Source organism: Podarcis liolepis, assembly GCF_965112155.1.
Source record: "Podarcis liolepis genome assembly, chromosome: 5".
NCBI lineage: Eukaryota > Metazoa > Chordata > Lepidosauria > Squamata > Lacertidae > Podarcis > Podarcis liolepis.
This window is the reverse complement of record NC_139556.1, coordinates 76,382,672-76,392,768: the sequence shown is the minus strand read 5'-3', so window position 1 is coordinate 76,392,768 and position 10,097 is coordinate 76,382,672.

The following is a 10,097-nucleotide window of genomic DNA, read 5'->3' as shown; positions in this document are numbered from 1 at the left end:
GTTTGGAAGTGTGAGAGACATGAATCACCCACAGTTCTTGTATAAAAGCAAATAGGACAGTTTCCTAAGCAGCTGGAGTCTATTCAGTCTGGAGTAGGAGAGAAAAAGTGACTTGGCACTTCACTCGATATGAGTGCCAGTGCCTCCTTGCCTTTCAGGGACCAACAAGAACAGTCTGTGAATCTCCTATTGTATACACATTCTGTTTGAATTAACTGCTGACTTATATATTTTTTTAAAAAAATATGTGAAGTCCAAGAACCTCTTTAGAGAATAGAGTGTATTTCTTTCCTCTTCCTTGCATGTTTGGTATTTGGATTTTGCAAACAGTCTTTTGTTGCAGCGCTCATGGGATGTATGAATGAAGAGTCACACTCGTTGGGCCTGAAGACAGGCCATTTATTAATATTACTTTGCCTCTTGCCTGCTAATTAACTTTGCTGAGAATGTAACAGTGTTAAGCTGCACAGATATATCTGATTTTCACAGTTCCTCAGACAGCTAACCAAGGGTTTACAGAGAAAAATCAGAGCTGGAGCAGAATAAAATCTGAACATCAGTAAAGTTGTTTTATGTATTAAAGCAGTAGTTCCATGGTTTAGATTCAAAATTTCCAGGGTAATGGGAGACATTTGTGACAGTTATTGTACATTAGCAGCTGCTTTTTTCTTGAATGATGAAAATGCCAAAATTCTAATAATTTTCCGAACAAGGTAGACTGGTCGGACAGTTTAGTTTCATCTATAGGTAATGAAGGAAACATAAGTATTTCCTTTACTGAAAATGCAGTGTTGGAAATAATGCGTAAGGACAAGAGAACGTACTAAATCAGTTGAGATATGCACATTCCTCAAGACCTGATGGAGATTATGCATATTGACTGGGTAATGCACACAATTCCTTCTTCATGGACACATTATGTGCACATTTTCCACGAGCCCAGGGGAATGAACACATTTTGCTCATTGTGAAACATAATAAAGGTTTGAATAAGGCTGATAACATTTGCTCTTGGACATTTTGGGATTTAACTTTTTTTAAAAAGATGTACATACACAGATACAAAATACCTGTTTGAATGCCAAGAAGGACAAAAGGTAGAAGAAGGCAAGGAAGGGAAGGATTGAGGGTAGAGACAGAAAAAACCACCACCGATCTATTCCATCATGTTCTGCCTACTGCTGTTAGTGGCAAGTGGTGAGATAGCACTGGATGTTATGACTGAAAAAAGAGGAATATGTGGAGCCTCATTTGCCCAACACAGAAAAATCAGGTCTGAGGGGATCTGTTGGTCCCCATTTGGATTATTTATACAGCGGTACCTCGGGTTAAGTACTTAATTTGTTCCAGAGGTCTGTTCTTAACCTGAAACTGTTCTTTACCTGAAGCACCACATTAGCTAATGGGGCCTCCTGCTGCCGCCGCACTGCCGGAGCACGATTTCTGTTCTTATCCTGAAGCAAAGTTCTTAACCTGAAGCACTATTTCTGGGTTAGCAGAGTCTGTAACCTGAAGCATACGTAACCTGAAGCGTATGTAACCCGAGGTACCACTGTACAGTTGATCCTACAGTCTTAAAAGATGATGTTTCAGCATGGAGAACTTTCCTTCTGAAGACCCTACATAAATCTCTTGATGAGCATAATGAACCAAACATTCCTATAGAACACTATGCTCACAATTTATTTCTGATGATGAATTCAAAAAATATAATTACTGTGAAACAACAGCTGACTGAGAAACTTGACTTCTGCATTTGCCACTGTGTGCTTCACAAGTAGTTGGTTGATTAAACCTGAAGCGGGAAATCAGGGCCAAACTGTGACTACACTGAAGCGAATGGCAAACCTTGTACAGTGGTGCCCCGCAAGACGAATGCCTCGCAAGATGAAAAACTCGCTAGACGAAAGGGTTTTGCGGTTTTTGAGCTGCTTCGCAAGACGAATTTCCCTATGGGCTTGCTTCGCAAGACGAAAACGTCTTGCAAGTTTGTTTCCTTTTTCTTAACACCGTTAATACAGTTGCGACTTGACTTGGAGGAGCAACTCATAGAACACGGTGTGGTAGCCTTTTTTGAGGTTTTTGGTGATTTTTGAAGCTTTTCCAAAACTTTTCCGACACCGTGCTTCGCAAGACGAAAAATTCGCTAGACGAAAAAACTCGCGGAACGAATTAATTTCGTCTTGCGAGGCACCACTGTATTGACTTCAAGGCCGTCTAACTACTTTTCCTTGCTGCCTTGTCCACTGCCAACCTGGAAATGAAGCCTAGCTGGCTGGTTCTGTGTCTAGAAAGAGCTATGCTGGCTTTCTTCCAAAGCAAGGTTTCATTGAACCCATGGCCAACAGGCATTGCTATGGCAACCAGCGCACACTAACAAAAGTCACTGTATATGTAATTGCTGGGTGTCTCTATAGCAACAGGAGCATCCAGGAAGAAAAAGGAAAGAATTCAAAAAAAACAACAACTGCCCCTCCGATGAAAAGAGGTTTGAGGGGAGAAGAAGAAGATTGGTCTGAAAAGGTCATGTAGATAAAGCACTGGGTTAAAGCAATGAAAAGTGAATGTCTGGAATGTGCACAAACAATGGTTGAAAGGAGAAAGACAGTGAAGAAGTGCAAAGGGCAGACAGTGACTTTGGAATTACAGGGAGCGAAATGAGCTGAAAGCAAAGGGAAATAGCGTGAGTAAACTTTCACAAATGGCCAGCTTCTTAGAAACAGAGCTCGGCATCATCACAATATGTTTACAGCGTGTTTCCTGACAGTTCCTTGAACATTGGCAGCAACAAAAAGAACTGTGAATTATTCATAATTGCAGTGCAACTTTTTCCATGTATAACTTGCTTTTCAGCTCCTACCTCATTTACCCAGAGAGAGAGAAAGATCCAAACTAGATATGACATGTAGTCCTGTGTATGTTTTCTACAACATTTTTGAAAATACAAAAGCACCCTGAGGAGGTTTTGTGTGGAGAAATTGGCAGGGGTTGCTGCTTAACCCTTTTCTCTACTCAGGACTTTTTTCCCCCCAGCTGGAACACTCTGGAAAAGCGCTCTGGCATCTCTCAGCTGGCCTTGGAAGTGTGGGGAGAGACCTGACCAATCTCAGCAAAGCCCCACTGCACCTCCAGCTCATGAGAAGACCTCAACAGGCTCCAGAAAGGGACTCCTTGTGAGCCAGAGGTGCAGCGGGACTTTGTTGAGGCTTTTCAGACTCCCAATATCTCAGCTGAGCAAGCTCCTAGCTCTTGCTCACAGGAGCTGCTTCAACACACCTCTGGCTGGCAAGGTCCTCTTTGGACTCTGAGTGGGTTTTCTGATGGAGGTGCATTCCGGCCAGGGGTGGAGGAAGGGGTGTGTGGTGGGGCGGACCACCCTGGGTGTCTTTGTTGAGGGGGGTGACATTTGGCGCGCCCCCCACCTGCGACTCCCAAGCCTACCCCAAGCTGTTGGGGGAAGGGGGGAGGTGTGCCGCTTTGCCAGCGGCATTCCCCCCTTCCCTCTTCATTTTGACAGATCGGGGGAGGCTTGGGAGTCGCAGATGGGCGGTGCGCCAAATGTCCAACATTGGTGGCTCGCCCTGCTCTGTGAGCAGCTCGCCATGCCCCCAGCTGCAGGAAGCGTGTGCTGCTCCATGCACCCGAGCAGCTATCCCACGCCTGCGAGGGCACTCTCCACTCCCCGCCCCCCTCAGGAGCGCCCCCGCCCTGGGCAGCGCAGGCATATGCTCCACAGCTGGTTTTTCTCTAGAAAAAAAACCCACTGTCTCTACTGAATGTAAATGCAGTTCTGTTCCAAGGCTGCAGTGGCTACAGAATGTAGTGGCAGAGCTATATGTGGCTCAGCTTGCTGGAAACACATTTGACCTCTGGCCACTGGTTAGGGATGGAGGGGGTTGTAGTCCAAATTATCTTAAGGGCACATGGTTGGAGAAGGCTGAATCGTCCTATCATTGAACAGCGATGGAAGCACACCTACAGATCACGAAACAGTAAATCAATCAACAATTGCTGCATTTTTAAAACTGGTGATCACTACCCCTCCAAAGGTGTAGGGTGAAAAATGTTCTGTGGCAAGGAACATAAACCATCACAACTCCAACTGAATACAATTAATGGATTAGAATGTATGTTGCTGAAATGCAAGTCAGAACAGCACCGATTATACTCTACAAAAGCCGAAAAGATTTCAGTCAAATAGTTATTGATGTATCTGTTGTCAAGAAAATAACCATAATTGCTTTATGCCTGCTAGCGATTCTGCCCCCCCACCCCCACACCCCACACCTCAAGACATGCATCCATTGTTCCCATGCTTACTTAAAAATACGACTATTTTCTCTGAAATACAGGAGGGGAGGAATGGGCAGGGCTTGGAAAGCAGGCGAGCTAACCGTTCTTGGATTGCTATTGTGTGTGCAAACAGAGCCCCCTAGTGGAACATCTCTCCTTAGACTGCCTTTCTGGATTTTTATTTTTAATCACATCACAATAGAAACCTTGCACTTTAAGGATGTATGTATTTCAGCTTTTCTTATGCAGCCTCAAATATATATGTGTGTGTGTGTGTGTGTGTGTGTGTGTGTGTGTATCTAGAGTGAGGGAAAGACTTGGCTTCTAACAGCACAATCTTGCCATTTGCAACTAAGAAATCCCACTGAGTTCAATGTTACCTATACTCAGTGCTTTTTTCTGGGGGGTACACAGGGGTACGCATACCCCAAACATTTTGTGAATCTTTGTACTTTTGCCATTTACTGTATTTATTTCTCCCAATTTGAACTATGGAGGTTTTCTTGAGTCAAAATAAGAGTACCCCAATATATATAGCACTGCCTACAGCCAAAGCATTTTAACACACTGGCTATCTGCTAAAGACACCCTAGTGGTGGCTTAGGAGAGTAAGAGGAGTGGAATATAGGAAGACGCCATCTACTGAGACAAGTATTGTCTACATCAGGGGTGACTAAACATCCATTTGGGGCCTGCTCCAGCCCTGAAAACATTTTTCTCCCTGATTCCCTTCAAAGATTTCACCAATTTAGATGAATGAACATATTGACCAAGTGTGCCGCAGCTATAGAAAAGGCAAACGAAAGAAGTGCCAGAAACGAAAGAAGTTCCATGGTCAGACCACTTCCTGGTGCAACTTGACTTCTCCGCGACCCTTCCCCTCTGCAGGGAGGTGGGACCGATTTGGATGGTCCGCCCCCGCCACTTAATGGATCCAAATGGTTTCCAGAGAGTGGTAGGGGATGCTTTATCCCATGTTGATGGCCTTTCAGCCGATTCCCTGGTGGCCCGCTGAAATGTGGAGTTAACCAGGGCTATTGACTGTTTGGCTCCGAAGCGCCCTCTCCGATTGCATGGTGCCCGGACAGCCCCGTGGTTTTCCACGGATCTGAGGGCAATGAAACAATCTTTGAGACGTCTAGAGCGCCGGTGGCGGATAACTCATTCTGAATCTGACCGGACACAGGTTAGAGCTCAATGTCGAGCCTCCCAAGTGGTGATAGCAATGGCGAAGAGGACTTTCTTTGCCGCCTCTATTGCATCTGCAGAAAACAGCAGCAGGAGACTTTTTCAGGTGGTTCACAATTTAGCGGAACCACCTGCAACATCGGGGCCCAGTATGGGCCACATGATCTCCTGCAATGATTTTGCAAAGTTTTTTTGCAGATAAAATCGCTCAGATTCGGGAAGAAGTAGACTCCACCATGGGAGCAGGGCCAGGGCGGGAGAGTGCTAGAGTCCTGTCTAGTCAAGTTGTGTGGGATCAATTCCAATCTGTTACCTCCGAGGATGTGGACAGGCTGCTTGGACGAGTGAAGCCAACCACCTGCCTCCTGGATCCTTGCCCATCCTGGCTTATAAAAGCTAGCCGGGAAGGACTGGGCGATGGGCTTTGTGGGGTGGTGAATGCTTCCCTCCGTGAGGGAGCCTTCCCAGACCCGCTGAAAGAGGCGGTTATTAAACCGCTTCTTAAAAAACCATCTTTAGATGCGGCCACGATGGCCAATTGTCGCCCAGTCTCAAATCTTCCATTCTTGGGCAAGGTGATTGAGCGAGTGGTTGCTGAACAATTCCAGGCACGCCTGGAAGAAGTGGACCATTTGGATCCCTTCCAGTCGGGATTCAGGACTCATCATGGGACTGAAACTGCCTTGGTCGCACTGGTTGATGATCTCCGGTGGGCTAGGGACAAAGGTGAGAGCTGTTTCCTAGTTCTGCTGGATCTCTCAGCGGCGTTTGATACCATCGACCATAGCATCCTTCTGGACCGTCTTGAGGGGCTGGGAGCTGGGGGCACTGTCATACAGTGGTTCCGCTCCTTCCTCCTGCGCCGTGTTCAGAAAGTGGTGGTGGGGGATGAGTGTTCAGACCCATGGGCTCTCACTTGTGGGGTGCCTCAGGGTTCTGTCCTCTCCCCCATGCTTTTCAACATTTACATGCAGCCACTGGGAGAGATCATCAGGAGGTTTGGGCTGGGTGTTCATCAGTATGTGGATGATACCCAGCTCTACCACTCTTTTAAATCAGAACCAGTGAAGGCGGTGAAGGTCCTAGGTGAGTGTCTGGAGGCGGTTGAAGGATGGATGGCGGTTAACAGATTGAGGTTGAATCCTGACAAGACAGAAGTACTGTTTTTGGGGGACAGGAGGCGAGCAGGTGTGGAGGATTCCCTGGTCCTGAATGGGGTAACTGTGCCCTCATTTTGGACTCACAGCTGTCCATGGAGGCACAGGTCAAATCTGTGTCCAGGGCAGTTGTTTACCAGCTCCATCTGGTACGTAGGCTGAGACCCTATCTGCCTGCAGACTGTCTCGCCAGAGTGGTGCATGCTCTGGTTATCTCCCACTTGGACTACTGCAATGCGCTCTACGTGGGGCTACCTTTGAAGGTGACCCGGAAACTACAACTAATCCAGAATGCGGCAGCTAGGCTGGTGACTGGGGGCGGCCGCCGAGACCATATAACACCAGTCTTGAAAGAACTACATTGGCTCTCAGCACGTTTCCGAGCACAGTTGAAAGTGTTGGTGCTGACCTTTAAAGCCCTAAACGGCCTCGGTCCAGTATATCTGAAGGAGCGTCTCCTCCCCCATCGTTCTGCCCGGACACTGAGGTCCAGCTCCGAGGGCCTTCTGGTGGTTCCCTCACTGCGAGAGGCCAAGTTACAGGGAACCAGGCAGAGGGCCTTCTCGGTAGTGGCGCCCGCCCTGTGGAATGCCCTCCCATCAGATGTCAAAGCGATAAACAACTACTTGGCATTCAGAAGACATCTGAAGGCAGCCCTGTTCAGGGAAGTTTTTGATATGTGACATTTTAGTGTATTTTTCATCTTTGTTGGAAGCTGCCCAGAGTGGCTGGGGAAACCCAGCCAGATGGGTGGGGTACAAATTATTATTATTATTATTAATTCTGTTTTAGTGGTCCTTAGGAAATGGAATGAAAGCAAAGCTGGCAATGTCGTGATGCAAATCTATGGTGCACCCACACTTGGGAATACTGCGGTACAGTTCTGGCTGCCTCATCTCAAAGCAGACATTGCAGATCTGGGAAAAGGCTCAGAAAAGGAGAAGCAAAATGTGAAAGGGATTGGAGGAACTCTGTTATGAGGACGGCTTGCAATATTTGTGGCTCTATCATTTAGAGAAAAGATGACTAAGAGGAAGGAGGGACATGATAGAGGTGCAGACAATTTTGCATTGTCTGGAAAAATAAGAGGAAGACATATTCATCCCCTCTTTCATGATACTAAAACCTGGGACCATCCACTGAAGCTGAAGGTTGGAAGAACTGGGACAGATGAAAGGAAGTACTACTTCACAGAGTAAATAGTTCCACTGTGGAATTCACTCCAACAAGTTGTACTGATGGCCACCAGCTTGGATGGCTTTAATGAAGAATGAGACAGATTCATGAAGAGTAAGGCTATCATTGGCTTTGATGAGCAAAGAGGGGGCAATAACTTCCTCTTCAGCTGACCTGCATGGATCACCTGACTACCATGTACAACAAGACTTGCTTTCCAAGGAACAATTGGGAGAAGACTTTGCAGCTGTGTCTTTAACTGCCCCACACCTGACCTCACATTAGGCCTTATCTGGCCATCAGTCTACAGGTTCCCCACCACTTGATTTAGACCATCAGGGAGGACAGATGTATGTGTGGTTTATTTCATAATAATGATATGCCACCTCCATGCTAAGAGGCAGGATACCTCTGAATACCAGATGCCCCACTAGTAACTTTTCTAGATGTCTGCTGACGGCAGAAGCAGGACCTAGGACTATACGGCCTTTTCTTCTGACCCTTGTTCAATTATTCTGTTCATATAGCAGATTTTGGAGCATTAAATGGAAACAAGCAAACTAAAAGTCACATAATAACACTGGTATAGGCATAGCTACGTCACACATTACTGGCGTTATCCGAAAGATGCCTGAAAAATCTGTGCAAGCAAGTCTTACATTCATTGCAGTGGTAACAGAACTCACTATCTGAAGGAATAATTACATTCTCATTCTCTCTCTCTCTCTCTGTTAAATGATAACCTTTATTCTCAAGGCTGCCCAATATTCCTACATTTATATTTCTGCATTTCATTGTATATACTTTGTTGTGTAGTGAATAAGGGGAAGGAGGGAAATTAGTTGGGAGGGCTGCTGCTTCAGAAACACCATCCTAAAGTCTCTTTGGGACTACAGATTCCAAAGTTAAATCCCAGCAACTGTGTTTAAAACAAATAGTCATAAGAAAATGACTATAAAATGGGCTATAAAGATCTTCAGGAACATTCCCCAGGGACAAACTGAAGAAATGTCTGCATTGTTACCCATGGAGTTCACGTTATTCTCCCTGATTTCTCTACTTGTCAGTATAGGAGATAAATACAAGAACTATGTAGCCTCCCGGCTTCCATTTTCTTCATTTGATCACTTGCTTTGTGCAAATAATTGTGTGTGTGCCATCTGTACAGCTGAGCTGCCTGTCTTTGCTCCAGGACTTGAGTCTTGTTTTGAAAGGATACTATCTCCTGACTTGGAGAGTACATGGATCGTTATTTCATCAGGCCGCTTGGAAGTTTACAGCCTCCCTTTTAGAATATTTATTGTAGATGGGCAGCTGAAGTATCTGCCTATGCATAAAATAGTTACATTTTTCTTAGGAAGAATTACATCCTCTCAAAATATTGTTGTGAGCATCCTCTTGGACTCAGTAAAATGGGTCTCTTAATATATATATATATATATATATATAATTAACACTAGTGGATATTGCCTGTATCTGGATCAGCATCAGATTGAGTCATCTTTGTGAAGTACAATACGATAAGAAGCCTGAAGAAAAATCATTATCTACTACATGGCTTCAAGTCTTCATGTGATTTCCAGTTACAAAAGCTCACACATAAAGGGAAAACTAAGACATAAAGAAAATGCCAGCAGTACAATAAATAATTAGCAAACAAGGCCTGCCTTGTATTCTGATTGTTCAATGTGCTAACACTTCCAAATGTCTTCGTTTTCATTACAGCGAGAGAGTTTTCATTACACTAAGATAATTGTATCATTCCCCCCCCCCCGCTGATTTTGAACAAATAGCTATAGATAACACACTAAGAAAGAGTCCTTTCATATATTGTACCTTCTAAAAACACAAAAGGGGGGGCAGTCAACAAACATACTTATTCCAGGTTGAAGTTTAATCCCCACCCCTTTTCTTACATTCTCCCCCCCTTTGGAAAACTTTTTAAAATGGAATTTTACACAGTTTACGGACTGTTATGGGATATGCCCAGATCCACATAAGTAAAAAGCATTTCAGGTGAAATTCATAATCAGTCTGGAAAAGGCATCCATTCTTCCATAAAACACTCATCATTGGGTTCTCTTAATTTTGCTGTTAATTTTGCCAGTTCTGCATAGTCCATTATCTTACTTCTCCATTCTTCTTTTGTTGGAACTACTTCTTCCTTCCATTTCTGCACGTATAGAATCCTAGCTGCAAATATACAAACTGACTCAGTGAGATGATACTGGGGGCACTGTTTTATAGTGATTCTGATCCTATCTCCATGGTGGGATCAGAAAA